The sequence below is a fragment of the Mandrillus leucophaeus genome, unplaced genomic scaffold, assembly GCF_000951045.1.
Source record: "Mandrillus leucophaeus isolate KB7577 unplaced genomic scaffold, Mleu.le_1.0 Scaffold968, whole genome shotgun sequence".
NCBI classification, from domain to species: Eukaryota; Metazoa; Chordata; class Mammalia; order Primates; family Cercopithecidae; genus Mandrillus; species Mandrillus leucophaeus.
Window position 1 is genome coordinate 1,177,460 of NW_012110563.1, and position 23,169 is coordinate 1,200,628.

A 23,169-nucleotide genomic window follows, 5' to 3' on the forward strand; every position below is an offset into this window, starting at 1 on the left:
GTTAAAATGACATTTATCCAAAACACAGGCAATAATAACAAATGTTGACAAGGACGTGGAGAAAAGGGAAGGCTTGTACACTGTTGGTGTGAACGTAAATTAGTACAACCCTATGGAGAACAGTTTGGAGGTTCCTCAAAAAACTAAAAATAGGGCTATTATCCAATTCAACCATCCTACTGCTGAGTATATACCCAAAAGAAATGAAATCAGCATATCGAAGAGATACCTGCACTCTCATGTTTGTTGCAGTATTGTTCACAATAGCCAAGATTTGGAGCAACCTAAGTGTCCACCAACAGATAAATGGATAAAGAAAATGTGGTACATACATACAGTCATGAAAAATAACTAGATTTGATTATTTGCAATAATATGGATGAAACTGGAGGTCATTATTTAAGTGAAATAAACCAAGCACAGAAAGACAAGCAACATTGTGTGATCTCACTCATTCATACGATTTAAAAATCAAAACAATTGAACTCATGGAGATAGAGAACTGAAGGATGGTTACCGGAGGCTAGGAAGCGTAGTGGGGGAATGGGAGGAGGTGAGGATATTTAATGAGTACAAAAAACCAGAAACAATGAAAAAGACCTAGTATTTGATAGCACAACAGGAGGACTATGGTCAATAATAATTAAATTGTACATTTTAAAACAACTAAAAGAGTATAATTGGATTGTCTCTACACAAAAGATAAATGCTTGAGGAGATGGCTATCCACCAATTTTCCATGATGTGACGATTACGCATTGCATGCATTTACCAGAATATCTCATGTACCCCATAAATATATACACCTAGTATGTACCCACAAAAATAAAAAAATATAAAAGAGTGTTTGCATAGTGGATAAGTACCATAGAAATATTTGGAAGGGCAAGGAGAAATTGGATATTTTTGCAATGATGAAAGTATGTATTTCTGTACTTTGCCTGTATGTTTAAGTAAAAACTGACCACAAGATGTCACTGTTAACCTATGTATGGGAGGGAAGTGTGCCTTGAACAGCAGCTAGGTTTTGTGGGGCAGGTATGGTTACAAACCATTATTTTAAAATCCTTGGCAAGAACTAACCCTCAACATGTTTCAGTTTTTCGAAACCGCTGGAATGTTTTTAGACTTTGGAATTTTTTTTTTAGTTTTGCAGAATATTTTCAGTTGAATTCACACCCAAGTATATTTATTTGGAAATTTAATTTAAAACAATATGGTTTGCTAATGAAGTTGAAGCCTCTAGTCTCAAGTGGAGAATAAACCCACAAAACCACTCCGAGTTGGCATTACTCTTTTAACCAGGAACAATAGCTTTATTTGAACTAATGAACATTTCCTCCAGAAAAGATTTAATATAAGATGAAAAAGTGTCATAGAAGATGCTTTAAGGACTAGAATTGGTCTTACTCCCAAATAATAGCTTAGGAATGAGTGTGTTAAATTGGATTTTGTTACCTTTTCACTACAATATTTAAAAAATTACTTTGCATGTGACTTAGAAAGAAGTCTATTGTTAACCCCCTACTTTCCAGGATGCCTTTATTTAAACCTTCCTTAATGTAAGTTTTGATTTCCAAAGCAGATCCCATAACTCTGACTCTGTTATGATTTTGCTTTTTACTCCTCCTGCTTTCTCTAGAGTCCTTCTATTTCCCCTCATTTCTCTTCTATTGACCCTGCCTATACTATAGTCTCACACTTAGACCTCTGTTCTGAACCAATTCTGTTTCCTAGTTCATATGCTATTAGGCTGAGAGTTGGAAGGATTTGAGAAGTGTATGGAATAATCCTCCATTTTATTCAGTCTTGTTCAGTTGATTTAACAATAGCTACATGCCAGTCTCTGTGTTAGTGATCTCTAATTGAAAAATTGAGTAAGTCTCCTTCAAGAAAGTCTGCTCAAAGTTATCATGATTTTACAAAGCCCCTGCTGGGCTGCATGTGATTAGTTATTAAGCATTTTCTGAATGAATGAAAAACAATGACAAGTTCACTGCTTTGGAGATGGCATGGAGTATTAACAAAAGGAAAAAAACCCAAAACATTAGTTTGTACAAGAGGAGAGAAAGAGTTATAACTCTGAATCCACAGTTAGTTTTCATCACCTTCATCAAATCACTTATTGCCAAACTTTAATTTCCTCATCCGTAAAATTAAGAAACAAGACTAAAAGAGTTCTAGAGTACTTTTCATTTTTTCCCATTCTGTGAGAATTTAAGGTCACCTGTTTAACTATGGAAAAGTATTAATCGCTAGAAAGTTTTTCCTGAGTTAAACTTGATGACTCCTTCTCTGTAGCTTTTAGCTATTGGTCTTACTTCTGCCCTTGAGAACCACATAGAGATAAGTTCTTTCCTGCTTCTGCATAACAACCTTTCAAATACTTGTTGAAAATTGTCATTTAACTAAGCATCGTTTTCATTTTCTTAAACTCACCTTCAATTTTTTGCCATCTTAATATTAGTACTAATTTTAGGTCCCCATCATCTTGCTACTATCCTCTGATGTTGGAGGCTTACGATAGTCTTAAAATATGATGCTCAAACTGGAATTTGATACAACAGATAGTTGGAGGAATCAAGAATACATTGAGATCATTGATTTCCAGAATAATTTTTGTAGTCTAATGTCATTGCCTACTTTATTAATCAAATCTTCCAAACCTTTTGCCCATGAAATACTGTGACCCAGATTCCCACTGGTCTGATGAGTGTGTGCATTTATATACATGTCTGATATGTGTGTGTTTATGTATATGGCCAAAATCTACCTCTCCAGCCTTATACTGAACTGCAATGCTATGACCTCTAGGTTATGGCTGATTAAGTAGCAAAATAAATGTGTCGCCCAGGAGCGGTGGCTCATGCCTGTATTCCCAGCACTTTAGGATGCCGAGGCGGGCAGATCACAAGGTCAAGAGATCAAGACCATCCTAGCCAACATGGTGAAACCCTGTCTCTACTAAAAAATACAAAAATTGGCTCGGCATGGTGGTGCATGCTTGTAGTCCCAGCTACTTGGAAGGCTGAAGCAGGAGAATCGCTTGAACCCTCGAGGTGGAGGTTGCAGTGAGCTGAGATCACGCCACTGCACTCCAGCCTGGCAACAGAACAACACCCCATCTCAAAATAAATAAATAAATAAATAAATTTGTCCTCTTGGTTTCATTTTCTCTTATAATAACACAGGTCAGACACCACACAAGCCAAGATGTGTATGATATATATATATACACACATACACACATATATACACTATATATTTTATAGCATATATATTTATATATTTATTTTTACAGTATATATTCATTGTATCAATAGTGCTCATTATATAAATAGTATACTATTTATACAATAATATACAATATATAAAACATAATATAGTTATTGTATATACTATTCATACGATGAGTTCTTATTCACATGGAAACTGTCCACTTGATTATTCATAGCACAGGAAAAGGAAAAATCATATTTGCTGGATTTTTAAAAATTAGCAACTGAAGTGGACCAGTTGCGACTGGTATTGAAATCCCAAATGTGTGAATTACCATCTAGATTTAAAACCTACAATCTAAATGAACCTATGAGTCAACAAACTCCTTTGGAATATATCACCTAGTCTTAAATGGTTATATAGAAGCAAAAACAATGGAAGAGTAGTATAATGAAGTGGCTTAGAATGTAGGAATAAGAAACAGATGGGTTTCAAGTCTTGTATCTCTCATGTGCTATATTGAACATATTTGGCTGTATACCTGCTCCTAGCATTATTTGTAAGGCTTAATTAAGATGCGATATATAAGACTTTTAGCATAGCACCTGGTCCACAAAGGGCATTTCATAAAATATAGCAAATATGATGAATAATAAACAGGTTGCAAATATGTTTGCACTTTCTGTTTACATAGAACTGAGATATGTTTAAATAAACTGAGTGACGAATTCACAGTGATAGAATATCTGACCCCTTCTGTGATCCTTAGTCAGTGCTTATGAAAAAATTGTCAAGAATTAGAGAACTGGCTTCTGGAATCACCACACACAGGGTTAATGTCTGATAGAAGCTCTATTAGCATGGCCAACCACTCTCCCTCTTTTCTTTAATGTGGTGGTAATAGCATTTGGTTCTGGTTTGTGCATAGACTTATGAGAGAAGGAAGTAGCTAAATATCCATTTGCTTCTCTCCTGACTGCCTCTTACACTAAACTTGGAATTTCTTTTTTAATTTGGGGCTCTCAGAAAACTGAGACTTGCTAGAGAAAAATAAAAACCACCATATAACAAACCACACCTTCTTCCTTCAGTATTTTAGAAAACAGTTAATTGAAATTAGGGTCTCTGGACTTTTTCTTCTAAATGAGGACAATTTGGGGGATTTCAAAAGGCTTTCACGATTACCTCATTTCATTCCCATGGGCGCATTTAAGTAACTAGCTCAGCAAGAATTCAGATGACGAATTTCTCATTACTCTGTTATTAAACTAAAGAGTCACTGACTCTACTCCCATGGCCAATATCCACACTTATTAATCTTTCCACAAAAAGTAATCATTTGGGCCCATGTCTTGTAATACTTTGTCCCAATAAAATTTGGCTGTGGTTCAGTGACCATTTCCTCTACATTGATAATCTAATGATTTGCTCCCACTGATCTCTGTCAAAATGATGATGCTGGAACATGTCATAATTACTACATAAACATGTTTTTACAAATTATGTATATTACTGAGTTCTCCAAAATGCAGATTGAGTCATATTCACTTACAGGCTTTGTGATATTACCAACTTTAATATAGGCAATTTTAGAAAATGTTTAAATTCTTTCAGCAATTTATTAAATAAGTCAGATGCTCCCAAGTATCTTGTCAGGTTTTTATCCAGAAATTCAGGTTAGAGCCCTTCTTTAGGGATCTACATAATCCATTGGACTTTTCTCTAATTTTGTTTTGGTCTTAATCTTTAAAAACTTTGTTTTGTTATATTTAAAGCCAAAATATTTTCTTTCTCATTGATAATTTACACCTCAAAGATGTTTTCTTAAATTGAGGAATCTCAAATTTGGATTCATGAATCTCTTATTCACTGATCTGTGAGAGCATTTTTTTCCCCTTTAAAAGGAATCTGCTCATTATTAAAGCTTGACAAGTAATATTTAAAGTACATTTATAAGTAGCAAACACTTGTTAAGTTTTCTTAAATTTTAGGTTTTCTCTAATTTAATTTAATTTCAATGATATTGACTTTATAAAAAGAACATGTCGTTTTTATTTTTTTCTGATTCACAGGACTAAACAGAAACTACTGTAAACCATTCCTCTGCCAGTTTTATTACTCAGAGATACTTAACATGAGCAATGATGCATGTTATAGGACATTTTCAGCAAAAGGAACAAAAGGTCCTTGATATTGATAAAGGAATAAAAGGTCCTTGTTATTGATAACAATAATAGTTGTTATCAATACGGTATATTAAAACTCTGTTATCTAAAGCTGTTAGTTGACAGGGCTTAGAAGTCCCTTCAAAAAGGCAGAAGAGATTGACGATGAACGTGTTTCATAGTTTGCTATTTCTACATCAAAACTTAAGCCCAGAAATATGACAATGCCAGCAGCTAGTCATTGACCCTGTCTTTGTTAACCCCTGTCAATGATGACATAGACAAACGTAGTTGTAGTCCCTTCTCCGTTCTAGTCCGTCTGCCACATATTCACTTTTCACCAGCACTTACTTCTCTATCAAAATATTTTCCAGAATGAGAAATGAACCCACTTCCAGGCCAGAGAGAAATGAGAATGAGTGATTCTAGTTAATGACTACCAGATAAGAATTTGCTTATTTTCCTAATGGTCTACTGTGTCCTGCTAAGCGATCATGTCACAAACAAAATAGATAAGTCTAATGGGAGAAACATCTAAGGTTTCAGGATACAGCCACAGCACCTTTTTCTATGTAAAATATTTTTTAAATAAATAAACTAATAGTGGCTGCCAACAAATGAAATCTAAGAATAATATAACTGAGTTTTCAGGCAAAATATTTTCACAACTTGTGAAATCAATAAATAAAATATCTAAGGACTAAACACATACATTCTTTTGTCTACCTTAAAAATATTTCTATGCTTAAGAAATAGTGGAGAGAAAGACATAAATGTAGTGAAAACATGTTTCTTCAGTGGAAGACAAGATTGAGAATTCCAGTCTAGGATTGCATCATGTAGACTTTTCTCAACTGTTTTCCTGTCATAATTATCTGAGATGCATCTCCCAAAGTAGTCCCAAATAGGAAACCCCTATTAAACAAAATGTAAACACTAAACAAATAGTAATGGTGGTCTTCAGTCTTCAGTTCACCACAGTGGTCTGACCACATCGAATATGAATGAGTAGGTGGTTTCCAGAACACTGCCAAATAATAGAAAACAATCTATTGAAAATAACGTTGAGTGGTGGAAAAGAGATGCCAAACTGTTTCATCCTCATATTAATAAATTAAATAAAGTAAAAATATTAATGAAAATACAATAACAGAGCAAGAATATCATTTAGGGAAAACATTTCCTTATGTTTTATTATAATTAACAGTTATAGAGAGTAAAAGCAAGAAAATGGGGGGAGTTTTGGTTACTGTTTTCAGAACTGGTCTAGCATGGAGGTTGCCTTACCTGCCTTAGGGAAGCCGTTTATTTATTACTCTGTTTTTATCTATTAGTAAATGATGCCCAGGGAGAGAAAGAAATCCTGCTTTAAAGAGATATTGAGTTTATTGAATTTAACGTTTGTAAAGTTGGCTTAGTTGTTTAGCAATCAAAAAAAGTAAATTAAAACTCTTATTATAGTATTTGTAGCATTTAAACCTATAATTAAGGTGACCAAATATTTTCCATAACCCCCCCACTTATATCAATTTTGTTATTTGAAGCTAAAACTTTCCATGGCTTCTATATATGTATTGCCTGGAATCACTTAAAAATAATTCGAATAAGTTTGAGTTTTGGTAATCTGTCTTTCCTTGACTAATTTAAGAGATAGTCATTGACATTTTTATAGAAAACAAAGCACATTCTATATTTCGTTTTGGATTAGACCTTAAAATCAAATGTAACGTTCAGGGAACCTTCAAAATGATCATATATGAGCTTGGAAAATAATAGTTTAAAGATAATAATGTCCTTCAAAAATTAAAACCATGATCTCAACATGCTCTGTTGCAAATTTTACTTTGGATATGTGTTCCTGCTGCTTGGATCAGTTCCTCCTCTCTCATTTGATTTTATAACATCACCAAACTGGTTGTTTGAATGTTGTACAGACAGTTTATACTATAATAATTATTTTTGTGCTTTGAAAAAGACTTCTAGAAGCATTATGTTAGAAAACTTTCCATAATATAGGATATGGTTTGGCTGTGTCCCCATCAAAATCTCATTGTGAATCCCCACGTATTGTGGGAGGGACCTGGTAGGAGGTAATTAAATCATCAGGGCAGTTATTTGCCATGCCGCTCTCGTGAGAGTGAATAAGTCTCTTGAGATCTGATGGTTTTAAAAAGGGGAGTTTCCCTGCATATGCCCTCTTTTTGTCTGCTGCCCTACATGTAAGACATGACTTGCTCCTCCTAGCCTCCCACCATGATTGTGAGGCCTCCCCAGCCATCTGGAGCTATAAGTCGATTAAAACTCTTTTTCATCCCAGTCCAGGGTATGTCTTCATCAGCAGTGTAAAAACAGATGAATACAATATATAATACACATTATATATATATTACTTTATATTATTAATCATTTAAGAGGAATAGTATGTAAACATGCGAGATGAATTACAATCTTATAAATACATAGCAAAATTTTATGTTAGATTGACTATAATATTTTAGTTTTAGTGCTTCAACACTTAGCCAATGGATATTATAGGACAAAAAGTACAGGATGGGGATGGAGAAGAAAAGAGAGGGAAAGGTAAATATCAATAATATTTTCAGTTTTCCAAACTAGATATAAATTTCTTTCTCTCTTTTTTTTTAAATTTAGTAACCAGAAAGTGGGTGACCAGGTTGTTCACTCTACATTATCAGTACAAGTAAACTAGTTGATGAAGTTTTGCTGTTGTGTTTAAACTTATGAAGATATTTGATAAAGATACTGGAATATTTTCCATAGCTTTTAATTTGAGAGCACAGACTTTTCATCGTGTATTTATTGAGAATCTTCTGTGCTCAGCTGGATTAGGCAAAAACAGTACCAAAAGAATTAGGCACAGAAAACTGTTTTAAAGAATTTAGGGTAACAGAAAGTAGCTACAACACAGAGTGATGATTGTGAACTTTGAAAGTAAATTTGGTGGGTTTCAGGATTTCCGAGGAAGAAAGTCAAACAGTACTAAAGAGTTGGCAAGGCCAACTGAGAGGGTGGTAAGCTATCCTAAGCCCTTTCTTCTACATTAACTTTGCTTTCCAGTTAGTCTTCAGGTGCTTTAGAATTTGAGATCCTTGTTTCTCATTGTGTGGTCCATGGACTGGCAGTATTAGCATTACCTGGAAACTTGTTTAAAATGCAGAATTTTGGGCCCCAAATCAGACCTACTAAATAAAAGTCTCCCTTTTAAAGAGATTGTTAAATGATTCATAGTAGTTAAAGTTTGAGAGGCATTACTTTAGATTCTGTCTTCTTACCTTTCATACCCAGCTGAAAGCAGAAGTTTGTATTTCCCTTTACTTTTGACCTTTAGGAAAGTACCATCTCAAAGAACACCTGTATGTATGCAGTGTATTTAAGGAGAGAGAATGGGCTCAAGATAACCTTTGGTCCTAGTTCCCTACAGCATACATGTGAATGGGAAACATTCATAAGTTCCCATTTGCCAAGGGTATGTAAATGTGATAAAGCAGATCCAAAGACACATGGGAGTGAGACTAGGAAAGTATTAAGAACATGGGCCTTGGCCTGGCATGGTGGCTCACGCCTGTATCCCAGCACTTTGGGAAGCCGAGGCTGGTGGATCACAAGGTCAGGAGTTCGAGACCAGCCTGGCTAAGATAGTGAAACTCTGTCTCTACTAAAAATACAAAAATTAGCTGGGCACAGTAGTGGGCACCTGTAATCCCAGGTACTCGGGAGGCTGGGGTCACTTGAATCCTGGAGGCAGAGGTTGAGGTGAGCTGAGATCACTCCACTGCACTCTAGCCTGGGTGACAGAGCAAGACTCTGTCAAAAAAGAAAAAACGAAAAAAAAAAAAAGAAAAGAACATGAGCCTTTCGACTAGGAACTATGGCATAACCATAGGCAATAGCAAGATGCGTCAGTGCACCCAAAGGCCAGAAGGGATGGATACATCAACAGTGGAGACCAGAAAAGGCCCAGAAAGCAACTAGTGGAACAGAGGTCTCTCCAATCCTCACTCTTACGAGTTTTTCCTTAGGGTCAGATACCTTCCAGGGAGAGACAAAAAAGAAGGGTGGTGTGGAAATGTGAGAAAGAAAGTAGGAAGATCACCTGGAATTGGCCTAGCTAACCTGAAAAAGACTAAGTTTTAAACTGGAAGAAAATGGGTTGCCAGGCAGGGCCAAGTTTAAATTATTTTACCCATTAGCAGATACGAAGCTATATGTAGAAATAATTCTTTTATGAAAAACAAAACTCTACTTGTTCATATCTGATTGAAAATATGACAACTTTAAACTATAGTATAAATATGAGATGTTGGTTAAAATCCTTCAGTGGCTTCTTATGTCCACTGTGTTCTATCTTGGCATATCCTATTCTGTTTGGTTCTGGCCTACCTCTCTAGCATCATTTCCTGATACCAGCAATGGAAACTGAAAAATAAAAAATATGTCAAGGAATAGAAGGAAATTAAAGTGTAAATTCTAAGCCATTAGACCTATATTTCTCTCTGTGTGTGTGCACACGTGTGTATTGGTCTATCTGACTGTGTGTAATATACATAAGAATATTAACTCTTTAACCACTTCACTCTGACCAAAATAATACTGCATTAAAAAGTATCCCAAAACTCAGTGGCTTAAAACACTGAATCAGTTATCCAGCAGATCTTCAGACTGGTGCAAGTTTGTGCAAGTCAGTCTTGCTGGGATGGTTCTACTGGTCTTCTCATTCATACTCTGGAACCAATTGAGTTCACTTGGGGATGGCTCTGCCTCACATGTTTCATATCCTCCTGTGGGACCAGCAGGCTAGTCTAAGCAAATCCTTCTTGTCCTACCTAGGTTCAAAAGTACAGGGCCAATCATGTTGTAGCTTTACAAACTTCTGTTCATGTCACATCTGCTATTATTCCACTGGTCAAAGAAAGTCACATGAAGAAAAAAAAAAAAAAAACAGTCAAGGGGCTGGAAAATTTGTTCCACAAACTATAGGAAAGCACTGAAAGCTACATGCCAAAGAGTATAGGTTTATAAATCAATTACTACAAACAGAAAGTAACGCACTCCACCTCAAATCTCATTTTTAAAATAACTGCCACCACATCATATGGACAGATGTGTAGCAATTAGAGATACAAAATCTGGCACAGTAGTACTTAATCTCTCTACAATATAACCCTATAATCAAGTCTTGTTTTCATTTTCTGTCTTTTAGGAAAACTTATTTAAAGAACTACAAAATGATAGCCAAATTATATTTTATAATTAATGCATTCATAAATATGATTTTATCATTTTCATGTTCTTTTAGAGGAGTGAACAAGCTATAGCTTGTGGGCCAAATCTAGCTCAGCACATGATTTTGTAAATAAATTTTTATTGGAACACAGCTGGTGTCATTTGCTGATGTACTCTCTGTTATTGCTTTGATGCTACAACAACAGAGTTGGGTAGTTGTGCCTGATCAAATATTTACTGAAAAGCTGAAAATATTTACTATCTCACTCTTTGCAGAAGTGTTTGACACTCTGTTTATCCTATTTAAGGCAATTATACTTTTTATTGCCCCTAGCTGTCAACAAATGTCTATCTTCCTTCAAAAATGAAGAAAGATTTAATGAATAATGGAGCCAGGATCTGAATGCACAACTGGTTGACTCTAAAACCAGTACTTTCATCTAATAGATTATGCTGCTTCCAAAGTATTTATAATACTTTGAAGAATGCCACCCCTTATATGGGTGGGAAAATAGAGGGCCCAATGTATCACTTACATTCAAATTATGCAAAAGTTTTGTTAAAAATTTTAAATTCTTGAGCTAATAAAATTTATATGCGAGAGATTTGTGAATGTGAATTTCAGCAAAGGTCATAGGTAGTCCTTATTTACACTAAAAATAAAGATCCTGAGGTATAAGTGAAGGAAGCAATATGTGATTAATATTGGATTTGAGCTGGATTTGAGGAGAGTTGAAAAAGCTTCACATCATTATGGCAACAAATTGAGTAAAGAATCGATGAAGCCTGGGAAAATAAAGGACTTCTAACGAGAACCAAAAAAAAATCACTAGAAGTTATCTAAAATATACTTGGAATACATAGTATTCTAGCTCATCCTCAGTTTTCCACCTTGGGTCTACTATTGTAATTATGATTCTCATGTGAATCTCCAATCCAGAAGCAGCTCAGATAAACAAGAGAACTTAGAAGGTCAGAAATACTGTATGCATGCTATATACACAGATGTCTGTTTTGTGGGTGGAATTTTTTTGTAATCCACTTTTCCAACAAATATTTGGGATAAGTTATAACAATATCAACAGAAATATGATACAACATTAACACAATAGGAATAGATTATCATAATGTAATATATATTGTGAATTGTCTTTTCAGTCAAAATATTGATTGTGACTTTTCTTTCTGTTTAAAAATTGTAGGGAAAGGATAAAGTTGAAAACAAAGGGTCATTAGCACCCTACTTTGCAGGTTCAGAAAGATGTCTCCAAGTAGCCTAGAGTAGGATCTAGCCACAGTGCTGCAGGGCTTGCCAAGAGGCATTGGAAGCAGTCTTACTGCCACCCCTCAGTTGATAAATATCTATGAGCAATGTTGCTTTTCCTCCCCAAAACCAAGGTAGGCACTGTAAGTAGATCTTTCACAGAGACTGGGGAATTCCTGCAGAAAGAGATGCCTGGTGTCTTGTCTTTCCCAACTAGACACTTGCTGAGATGCAGAGACTAAAATCTCAACTCAGGCCAACGCTAGGGAAAATTTTAGCGAGAGAATCCTCAGAATAAACATCTGAAATCTCAGAGTATGTTATACTATTCTCTTCAATTGCTTTTATTAGGGTATCAGAAAAATTAAGATAACTCGACATATAACCTCTGAAATTTGAACACAGATATTTGTGCTTTTCCTTGTATAGAGATTTCTGAGGCCTGGAGGTCTAGTGGAATGGGACATGCCTTCAAGTTTTCAAAGGGTCATAGTGTAATGTGTCTGGGAATAAAATAGGGCCACTTAGGGTTATGGGAATGTGCAAGAAAGGATACCATGGGGGTTAGTGGTGTGGGATGAGCTGCAGAGCTGCTCAAGAGGTCATAGAGGTCAAGTGATTAGATGTATATATTAGAGAAAGGATTGGGGATTTTGTACCTTTGACTTGTCAAAGGGAGTCAGGACTATACTTTGGAGGAGGCAAAAGGCCTGTGGCAAGGTGAAAAAAATAAGTCTGTGTAGCACTTAAGCATCATATGAATAGGACACTAGGAGAAAAGGTGAGAACAATTGAAACCAGAGTGAGGTCAGAGAATCTCTCCAGCACAGATACTTGTTCTCCACCCTCATTTCTCCACAATGTCCCTACTGTGGAAACTAAATGCCAGGAAAGGGAAGAAGATAAGGTTTCTCTGCCACCTTACTCCAAGAGCTGAGGAGGCAATGTTTTAGCTTGTGGTAGATAAGGGAAGGAGATCATTTTTGAACTGAACTGAGATTAAAGTTTTTAAAATAAAAAGAAATATGTCTAGTACTAAAACAAACAAATAGAAATCTTTGCTAATAAGTGAAAGTAATTGCTAGGAGATAATGCCCATGAGTGTCTTGCATTTGTGTACTTCTTACAAGTGGATGTACCAGCTGACTTTGTTCTGGACTCTCCTTTTTTTTTGTTGTTATTATACTTTAAGTTCTAGGGAACATGTGCACAACGTGCAGGTTTGTTACATATGTATACTTGTGCCATGTTGGTGTGCTGCACCCATTAACTCGTCATTTACATTAGGTATATCTCCTAATGCTCTCCCTACCCCCAACCCCTCCCCACAATAGGACCTGGTGTGTGATGTTCCCCTTCCTGTGTCCAAGTGATCTCATTGTTCAATTTCCACTTATGAGTGAGAACATGCAGTATTTGGTTTTCTGTTCTTGCGATAGTTTGCTGAGAATGATGGTTTCCAGTTGCATCCATGTCCCTACAAAGGACATGAACTCATCTTTTTTTATGGCTGCGTAGTATTCCATGGTGTATATGTGCCACATTTTCTTAATCCAGTCTGTTACTGATAGACATTTGGGTTGAGTCCAAGTCTTTGCTATTGTGAATAGTGCCCCAATAAACATATGTGTGCATGTGTCTTTATAGCAGCATGACTTATAATACTTTGGGTATATCCCCAGTAATGGGATGGCTGCGTCAAATGGTATTTCTAGCTCTAGATCCTTGAGGAATCACCACACTGTGTTCTACAATGGTTGAACTAATCTACAATCCCACCAACAGTGTAAAAGTGTTCCTATTTCTCCACATCCTCTCCAGTACCTGTTATTTCCTGGTTTTTTAATGATTGCCAACTGGTGTGAGATGGTATCTCATTGTGGTTTTGATTTGCATTTCTCTGATGGCCAGTGATGATGAGCATTTTTTCATGTGTCTGTTGGCCGTACGAATGTCTTCTTTTGAGAAGTGTCTGTTCATATCCTTTGCCCACTTGTTGATGGGGTTGTTGATTTTTTTCTTGTAAATTTGATTGAGTTCTTTATAGGTTCTGAATATTAGCCCTTCGTCAGTTGAGTAGATTGCAAAAATTTTCTCCCATTCTGTAGGTTGCCTGTTCACTCTGATGGTAGTTTCTTTTGCTGTGCAGAAGCTCTTTACTTTAGTTAGATCCCATTTGTCAATTTTGGCTTTTGTTGCCGTTGCTTTTGGTGTTTTAGACATGAAGTCCTTGCCCATGCCTATGTCCTGAATGGTATTACCTAGGTTTTCTTCTAGGGTTTTTATGGTTTTAGGTCTAACATTTAAGTCTCTAATCCATCTTGAATTAATTTTCATATAAGGAGTAAGGAAAGGATCCAGTTTCAGCCTTCTACTTTTGCACCATTTATTAAATAGGGAATCCTTTCCCCATTTCTTGTTTTTCTCAGATTTGTCAAAGATCAGATGGCTGTAGATGTGTGGTATTATTTCTGAGGGCTCTGTTCTGTTCCATTGCTCTGTATCTCTGTTTTGGTACCAGTACCATGCTGTTTTGGTTACTGTAGCCTTGTAATATAGTTTGAAGACAGGTAGCGTGATGCCTCCAGCTTTCTTCTTTTGGCTTAGGATTGTCTTTGCAATGTGGGGTCTTTTTGATTCCATATGAACTTTAAAGCAGTTTTTTCCAATTCTGTGAAGAAACTCATTGGTAGCTTAATGGGGATGGCATTGAATCTATAAATTACCTTGAGCAGTATGGCCATTTTCACAATATTGATTCTTCCTTTCCATGAGTGTGGTATGTTCTTCCATTTGTTTGTGTCCTCTTTTATTTCACTGAGCAGTGGTTTGTAGTTCCCCTTGAAGAGGTCCTTTATGTCCCTTGTAAGTTGGATTCCTAGGTATTTTATTCTCTTTGAAGCTACTGTGAATGGGAGTTCATTCATGATTTGGCTCTCTGTTTGTCTGTTACTGGTGTATAAGAATGCTTGTGATTTTTGCACATTGATTTTTTATCGTTTTATGACAGTATCTGTGTAATAAATACTCTCTGAAGCAAACATAGTGTCTCTATCTGGAGCAAAAGGCCGGTATAAAATTGATGTCTTTATCCAGAGCAAGGTCAAGCAAGCATCCTGTCAATGATGAAAGCTTTGGGTTCCCTAGACTTGGGTTTCCTCTCCTGTAAACACAACCTGCTGCATGTGCAGGTGGAATGTGGCCCTCTTCACCTCACCCTGTGAGAAGTGAGACTTATGCAACTAGCACAAAAATGCAAATGATCTGACTACTTCTATTCTTAAGAATAATAATCTATCTTTCAGCTCTGACCCATGAGTTTTATGTCTTCTAACAGCATCAATGAAACCATAGTAGGCTAACTTGTCTCATTTTTCACTGTTCACAAGAGTATGTGTATATAAAATATACTTACTTGCCCCTCGCAGAAGACTGCTAAAGCTTCATTCCTTTATGGCATTAGTCTCAGGCATAGAGTCTAGAACATCATTGCTGAAATGACATTCAAATAATGGATAGGACTCCTCTGGTGCAGTTATCCCTGATCTGAAGATCTGTGAACTAAAGTTATCTATTACCCATATTGTACACTGAGGTTCAAATAGGGATTTACAATGGTGAGATAGGGACAGATGAACCACAATGGAATATCTTCTTTAAAAAGGATCGATGGGGTGGTGAGAGGCACATAACTGTCACTAATGTTGAAATTCTGGAATCTAGCCCTCTTTATTGTTCACAGGGCAAAAATAGTGAGTTCATTAGAACTCAGTGTTGCTCTCTGAGAGTGGTTTTTTTGTTTGTTTGTTTGTGTGTTTTGTTTTGCAGCTCTTTGTTCCACCCTCTGGGGTCTTTATTTTCTATTATAATATCCTGCGTTTGCATATGAATAGTTTTGTAAGGCTATGTTTAGCCTGTAGGATTTAGAAATCTTTTTTTTTTTTTTTGCTTTAAATGTCTTCGTTCCTTTTAGTGCAAACCAATATAATTCCTTTCAAAGCTTTGTGGGTTTCCTGAGTATCAAATTATGAATATCAAACACATATCCTTAACATCCTATAAGTCTTTTGTATGGCTGAGACGTTTATAAAGCACCATCTTAAATATTTCTCAGTTCTCTGAAAGAGGTCTTATAGTTGTACCCTTCCTTGACTTTTACTATTCTGAAGTTGCGGTTTACTGTCATTACCTTGTGCTTCATACATGCACTGAGACCTGTTTTTACCTTGAAAACCTTTTACCAACTGGAAAGCCTGGGAATGAAAAAGAGTTTTGCTTTCCAACCCAACAAGTTCTCATTTGTAAAAATCTCCTCTAAATTATGTTCAAAAACTGAACATTTCCTTCTTTAGTTCACTTCTCTTTTGAAAGACTTTAAAAAGACCATTTATACCTGAAATATTCTTCTTGAAAATTACCTTTTCTAGACTACAGATTGATAGTCACTTTCAATTTACTGCAAGTGATAGCCTCCCAATTGTTCTAGCAATATACAACTCCAATCCCCTCAAGCTTTTAATAGCAATCTCTTTCCTGCACTTCAAGCTTCCTTCAACAATCTCCTTACTGCCCGGTCCCAAAGCCACCACCCCTGTATTCGGTTATTATTACAGTGGTATCCTACTTTCAGATACTAATTTCTATTTCAGTTATCTATTGTTGCATAGCAAACAGTTCAAAAACTTAGTGGGTTAAAACATCCACCATTTTATTTGCTCACAATTGTGTAGGTTGGCAGGGGCTAAGCTGCACCATTCTTGTGCTGCTCTTGCTTGTGGTCAGACGGTCGCTGGAGCTGGAGCATTCAAGACAGCTTCCTCCATGTTTAGCTCTTTAGCAGGATCAGAAGTCATGCTAATAGGTATCTTAGAGACAGTCTTTTGTCTATGTGTTTACCCAAGCGCTATGTCTTAATAGTATGGAAACTCTTTCCCTCTCTATTTGGATTTCTCCACATGACTAGCTTGAACTTCTTCACATGGTGTCTGGATCTCAAGAGTAAGAGTTCCTAAACAACAAGCTCCAATGAGCAAGTGTGCATCAAGTCTCTGCTTGAATTATGCTTGTATATACGCCATTGGTCAAACTAAGTAAATTCAGGAGATTACACTCAATTTTGGACAATGTAAATACCTTAGGACTGGTTCATTGGTTCACATAAGATTCTGCCCTGCAACATCAGAGCTTTCTTCATATTTTTCTATTATTGCACTAATAATTTTGTAGTTTTGATTATTTCTTTCTATTTATCATTATGCCCATAGGAACTAGATAAAAGACCTAAAATGCAGTGGGTTAACAATAAATATTTGTAATTCTTTCTCAGTTAATGAATAGATATGGAACTGTCAAGATCAAATCTATTTAAAACTATCAGATAGAGCACTTCATGGATGGGGACCAACTTTGTCCTTGTATTAAATGCTTTATGAAGACGTATAGTAATTTTTGCAAAGAAAAACAAGGTTTGTTAATACTAAAATATGGAATCTTTAGATAAATAATTTAATGTACCACATGGAAGAGAAAAGTATTTAAGAATATCTTAATTATTCCAGTTAAGAGAAAACATGTAAGAAAAGAATTTATTGTCAAGCATTGAGTTTCGAGAACTTTTAGCATTTAAGTGAGGGGATTCTGACTTTAGTAGTTTCCTATTGCTGTAACAAATCACCACAGATGTAGAGATTTAAAACATCACAAATTTGTTTTCTTATGGTTCTGGAGGTCAGCAGTCAAAAATCAGTTTCACTGGGGATCTTCAGGACCTAGAGGCAGAATCAGTTTCTTTCCCTTTTAGCTTCTATAAGAGTATTCCTTGACTTGTAGTCTATTGTCAAAGCACTCCACTCCAATATCTGCTACCATCAACTTATCACCTACTACTGTTCTGACTCTATCTTCTCCTGGTCCCTGTTGCAAGGATCTTAAAAGACCCAACTGGATAATCTCTTAATCTCAAGATTCTTAATTTACTCACATCTTCAAAATATCTTTTTCCATATAAGGCGACAGTCACAGGTTCTAGTGATTAGAATTTGAACGTCTTTGGGGGTGATTATTCATCCTACCACGGTGAGATACTAAATTATACATGCTAAAATTATACATAGTCTGCTAAATTATACATTTTTTCTCTCTCCTTTGATCCATTTTAAGAAAATTGTCAGTTTGAACAGTTCTAAGGATAGAAACAGAGGCAGAAATCAGAAATAAACAGCAAATATTTCTGGCTTTTGTTTTATAAACATGTAAGTCTTAAGGAAGTTTAAAGCATGTAAAAGAAGACTTACAGATTAAGACAATATGTGTTCGACATACATAAGGATAAGAGCGTCCATACAAAAAAAAAAGGAAAAAAAAAGCTTGCATTTTTTCTACTCTCACATACCACAACACACTTATGACACCAGATTCTCCAGCAAACTGGGTGTCCTCTAATTTAATTCGATTCTGACAGTATCTACCTGGAGGTAGCAGCAGATCCCACAGTTTAAGAGACCAGTGTCACAAGACTAAACCCATCTCTGACCCCAATTGCAAGTCCCAGGTTGTTATCTTTGCTTCTGACTAATTGGCTATAAATTAAGGTTTCTATGATCCCTTTCCCAGTTTGATTAATTTACTAGGGCAGCTCACAGAAGTCAGGAAAACACTTACTTGTGTTTATTTTTTTATCACAAAGAGTATTACAAAGAACACACATGAAGAGCCAGATAAAGACATGGATAGGGCAAAACATGTGGGAAGGGGCATGAAGATTCCATGCCCTCTTTGGGTGCCACCTTTCAGGAACCTCCACTTGTTCAGTTATCCAGAAGCTCCCCAAACCCAGTCCTTTCAGTTTTTTGTGGAGGCTTCATTGCATGCCTATATGGATTAGATCATTGGCCATTGTTGATCACCTCATCCTTTGGCCCCTCTCACCTCTCTGAAAGTTGGGAGATGGGGTTGAAATTCCCAGCCCTATAATCACGCCTTGGTCTTTCTGGTGACCCCCATTCTGAGGCTATTTAGAGGTCAGTCACCAGTCATCTCATTAACACACAAAATACATTTTTATCAATCTGGAGATTGCAAGAGTCGTAGAGTTGAAGACTAACTATCTAGTCACAATATCATAGCATGGATGATGGGAGACTCTCACTCAAGAATAGAGATCCCCTGAGCTTGTGAAGGAGGTAAGAAAAAGATCTGTGTTTTCTGGCAGTGTAACCAAGAAAGCAGCAAGATTCCTGATGTGAATGAGATTAAATAGGAAAACATTCTCTCATCAAAACCTGGTGTATTAGTCTGTTCTCATGCTACTAATAAAGACATACTTGAGACTGGGTAATTTAAAAAGGAAAGTGGTTTAATTGACTCACAGTCCCACATGGCTGGGGAGGCCTCACTATCATGGCAGAAGATGAATGAGGAGCAAAGTCACATTTTACATGGTAGCAGGCAAGAGAACGTGTGCAGGGGAACTCCCATTTGTAAAACCATCAGATCTCATGAGACTTACTACCATGGGACCAGAATGGGAAAGCCCTACCTCCATGATTCAATTACTTCCAACCAGGTTCCTCCTACGACACATGGGAATTATAGGAGCTACAATTCAAGATGAGATTTAGGTAAGGACCCAGCCAAATCATATCACCTGGCATAGAAGCAACAGAGACCTGAAGAGGTTGCGCAAACAGAGGAATGGATGATTAGATAGTTATACCAATGAACATCCCTCAATGCTTTAGCACTGGAAAAGAACCAAGGGGTCAAGATAGGAAGGACACTAGTAATGATGACAATTGAATTTTTTACCAGATGGATAGCATGGAGTCTCAGCGTCAAAAATGAAGTTGTAGAAAAATATTAATATATATATATTTTTGCATGCCTGAGATTGAGGACTAAAGTTTATTCCTACTTGCTTAGCTCTCTCTCTCACTCTCATGTTTGCTATATAATTTTTGACATTGTTTCAAAAATATAAAAAGAAGAATTATAATTTTGGTGTATTTGAAATAAAAGTATAAACATATTTTAGAAAAACACTTGTCTCCCACCCATTATTACTCTTTATTGGTCATATTAACTAGGTTAATTTTAGATTCATATTTATTCTTGTATTGACATATCTATTAGAGTTCCTGAGAAAAATGTAAAATTTTTCTCCCTAGACTTTAAGTATACTAATTCCACAATTTCCTGTTAATAATATCTGTCAAAAGTATTATACTGACTTTTTCAAGTTGTTTGTTACTCAAGGGAAAAAGTGTTTATCTCTATGTTCTTATTTTGACATTGCTTATTAAAATGTAGAATCTGTATACAACTTCTTTTTCCTCTGAGAGCAACTGAATTATGCAAAATAGCTATAAAAATGATTTCAAGAAAGATAGCCAAGAGTCCTCCCTACTGAGAATTTAACTTTAATTTTCAGATAGTTTTACATGAATTGCCTCATTTGATTTTCAGAACAATAGTATATAGTATGGCAGGCATTTTCACGTAAATTTGACTAAATAAATTATTGCAGAAACTCAAGTGGGCTATTGTGAGAATTAGAAGTAGAAATTCCATCTGCTCAATAAATACTAACCACTATTGCCATTATTTTATACATATGAAAAGTGAGGCTTGTTTATTATGGCTTGATTATGATTATAGCTTGTTCCATTTCTTCTGACCCAGAGTCCAAAGTTTTATCCTCAATGCCCAAGAGAGAGTACCTGTTAATTTTTCCCTTCAAATAATCTTAATTGACTTAGTAGTAGAAAAACAACAGGAATAATCTCACAGATCGTATTCCATCTGTAGGATATCAGTGTAGGCTCAACATTTACTTCTGAACAAAAGAGCTCTGCCAAGTCCAATCCCCTCAACCTCCCATACTACCAGTGTTTATCTTTCGAGGGAAAAAAAAAAAAAGAAATCCCTAGAAAGGTCTTACTCCTTTTTTCTCGAAGGTGAGAGGAAAAACACCTTTTGAAACTACTCTTGCTGTCAAAGTTCAGTCCTTGATTTGTGAAGTCTGGTCTTGCAAAAGTACTAAATCAAAGTAAAATGGATTTACATTTGTAAACTTTGTTTCCACTTAATGGGATTAGAAAGATCACTCACATTAAACAAACAAAAACATCGGTTCAGCATCAAGACAGACAGAACAGTAAATTAACCATATACAAACTTTGAGACTCAGTGTGAATTTAGGCTTACAAATTCTATTTTAAGATGGTTTGAAGAATCAAGAAACTTCCAGAGTGTGTTTATATTTTTTTATATCTACTCTTTACCTGAGCCATGTGCACTATTGAAGAGAGAAAAGACACAAAAGAATGATATACAATGTGCAATGAGGTTGGTTGGAGAGCAGTTGAAAGACAGATCTTCTAAATCTAAACTTCTCCAGATGCAAAGATTTAAGTGTGAAGATTTCAACTCACACAAAAGCAGCAACACTTCCACTGAAAATCCTCTCAATGTGCAGAGAACAAATGCACAACACTTTTTCAGAATATACAGCAATAAATGTTTTCTTACTTCAAATGAAAGTACCTTAAGCTTTCCCAAATAAACTAGCTTTGAATTTATCTGGCAGTATTATGACCCTGATTACACTTATGTCTGCTTACACTTATGAAAAAATTTTGTAATCTGTTAATTATATCTGTTTACATTCTTATCTTCTCTAAAAGAGAACTCAGTACTGTCTTAACTTCTGGCCTTCCATAGACATCAGATTTCTCCATGTGGAAATCAAGTAAGGTATATGAAATGAAAGCTGCAAACAGCATGATTATTTACTAATTTGTTTTGTCTTTGGGCTTTTGCCAACATATAATCACAATAACCAACTAAATTTGAGAGAGATAAAGATCATGTTAGGACTTGTGCAGCCACAGGGCAGATGATATAAATAGACCTGATAAAATAGGAAGGAGGCTAGTAAATGGGCCCGAAGTTTTATTCAAAAAGTTCAACTAAGATAACAAAAGTCAGGCAGATGCTGTAGGGTAAAGTCAGCAAGGTGATTGGGCAACTGGATTTGAGGACCAAGATTAAGTAAGTGGCAAAACCCAAATCAATGATTTTCGCAACAGAAAGATACTTGGGCATAAAAACTTCAGGGACAAGAAAAAAAAGGTTACTTTATGCAGAGCCCTGTGATCCTCACAAATGCTTCTTTTGCAAGCAATGCCTATGAAATATCAAGAGAAAGTTTAGGTGTGTTTGGTATTTTAATAAATATCTTAAATCATATACATTCAGATCAAGCCTGAAAGTTAATCTAGTGAGGTTACTGTTAACAAGCACAGTTCTGAAATCCTCTTGTTAAAATTGCTTTCAATATTGCATCATCTCACTTATATATGTAAATCTAAAAATATAACAAAACAGTTAAATATGCGGAAAATAGTAGACCTGTGTTTACCAGGGTGAAGGAAAAGGGGAGAGGTAAGTCAAAAGGTAGAGTTGCAGTTATATAGTGTGAGTAAATCTAGAAATCTAATGCACAGCATGAGGATATAGTCAACAATAATTGCTTTGTATAAATGGAAATTTGCTAAGAGAGTATAGATTTCAGGTGCTCTGACTCCGAACCAAAAAAAATTACTATATGAAGTTATGGATATATTAATATGCTTCCGTAGGTATTGTTTTACTATTTATGTATATCAAAACATTATCATAGACCTTAAACATAGCAAAAAAGAGAAAAGAAAAAGAAAATAATAAATATCTGGAAAAAGATTGTTTTCACGTCCACCTTAAAATCACACAGTGAGATCAATGATATTATTCATGGAGAAGACAAGCTGAATCTATGCTTATGCTTGTCCACTCTGCTGCCAAAATCTCACCCCTACATTGACCATTATTTCAAATAAAAGTAAAATACTTAATTAGCTACTACTTTTTGTGGCAATCAGAAAATTTAAAATAAAAACGTGGGACTGCTGCCTCATTCACCTTCTCAAAATACCAACAGCGGCCTAGGGAAAGTAATACAGAGGGTCCTTTGCCTCAAATATCTCATTCTTAGTGGGTATTAGAAAGCTGTGAATAGTTGCAAAACTTATATGGGACCTTCCTCTTTGACATGACTTGAGTAACTCCAGTCAATGCCTTACTGAAAAAAATATTATTTTCACCATATACTTATCTTGCATATCCCAAATTTCATTGATTGGGTGCCATTGCCTTAAGCTCTATATACTTGCAAACAGATGCTTATCTCCCACATCTACAACCGAAAAACATGTTGATGTACATAACTCTTAGCCCAAT

At 35.8% G+C, this 23,169-nt stretch overlaps 1 long non-coding RNA gene across 1 annotated transcript; it reads right to left on the minus strand.

Annotated features, from left to right (window-relative positions):
• Nucleotides 1-9,859: 9,859 nt before the first annotated feature.
• Nucleotides 9,860-19,370, minus strand: LOC105532544. Its single transcript, XR_001005002.1, has 3 exons — nt 19,260-19,370; nt 15,308-15,384; nt 9,860-10,304 (listed from the first exon to the last, which is right to left on the minus strand). It is a non-coding gene; the product is annotated as an uncharacterized LOC105532544 (long non-coding RNA).
• Between the last annotated feature and the right edge of the window lie 3,799 nt (nt 19,371-23,169).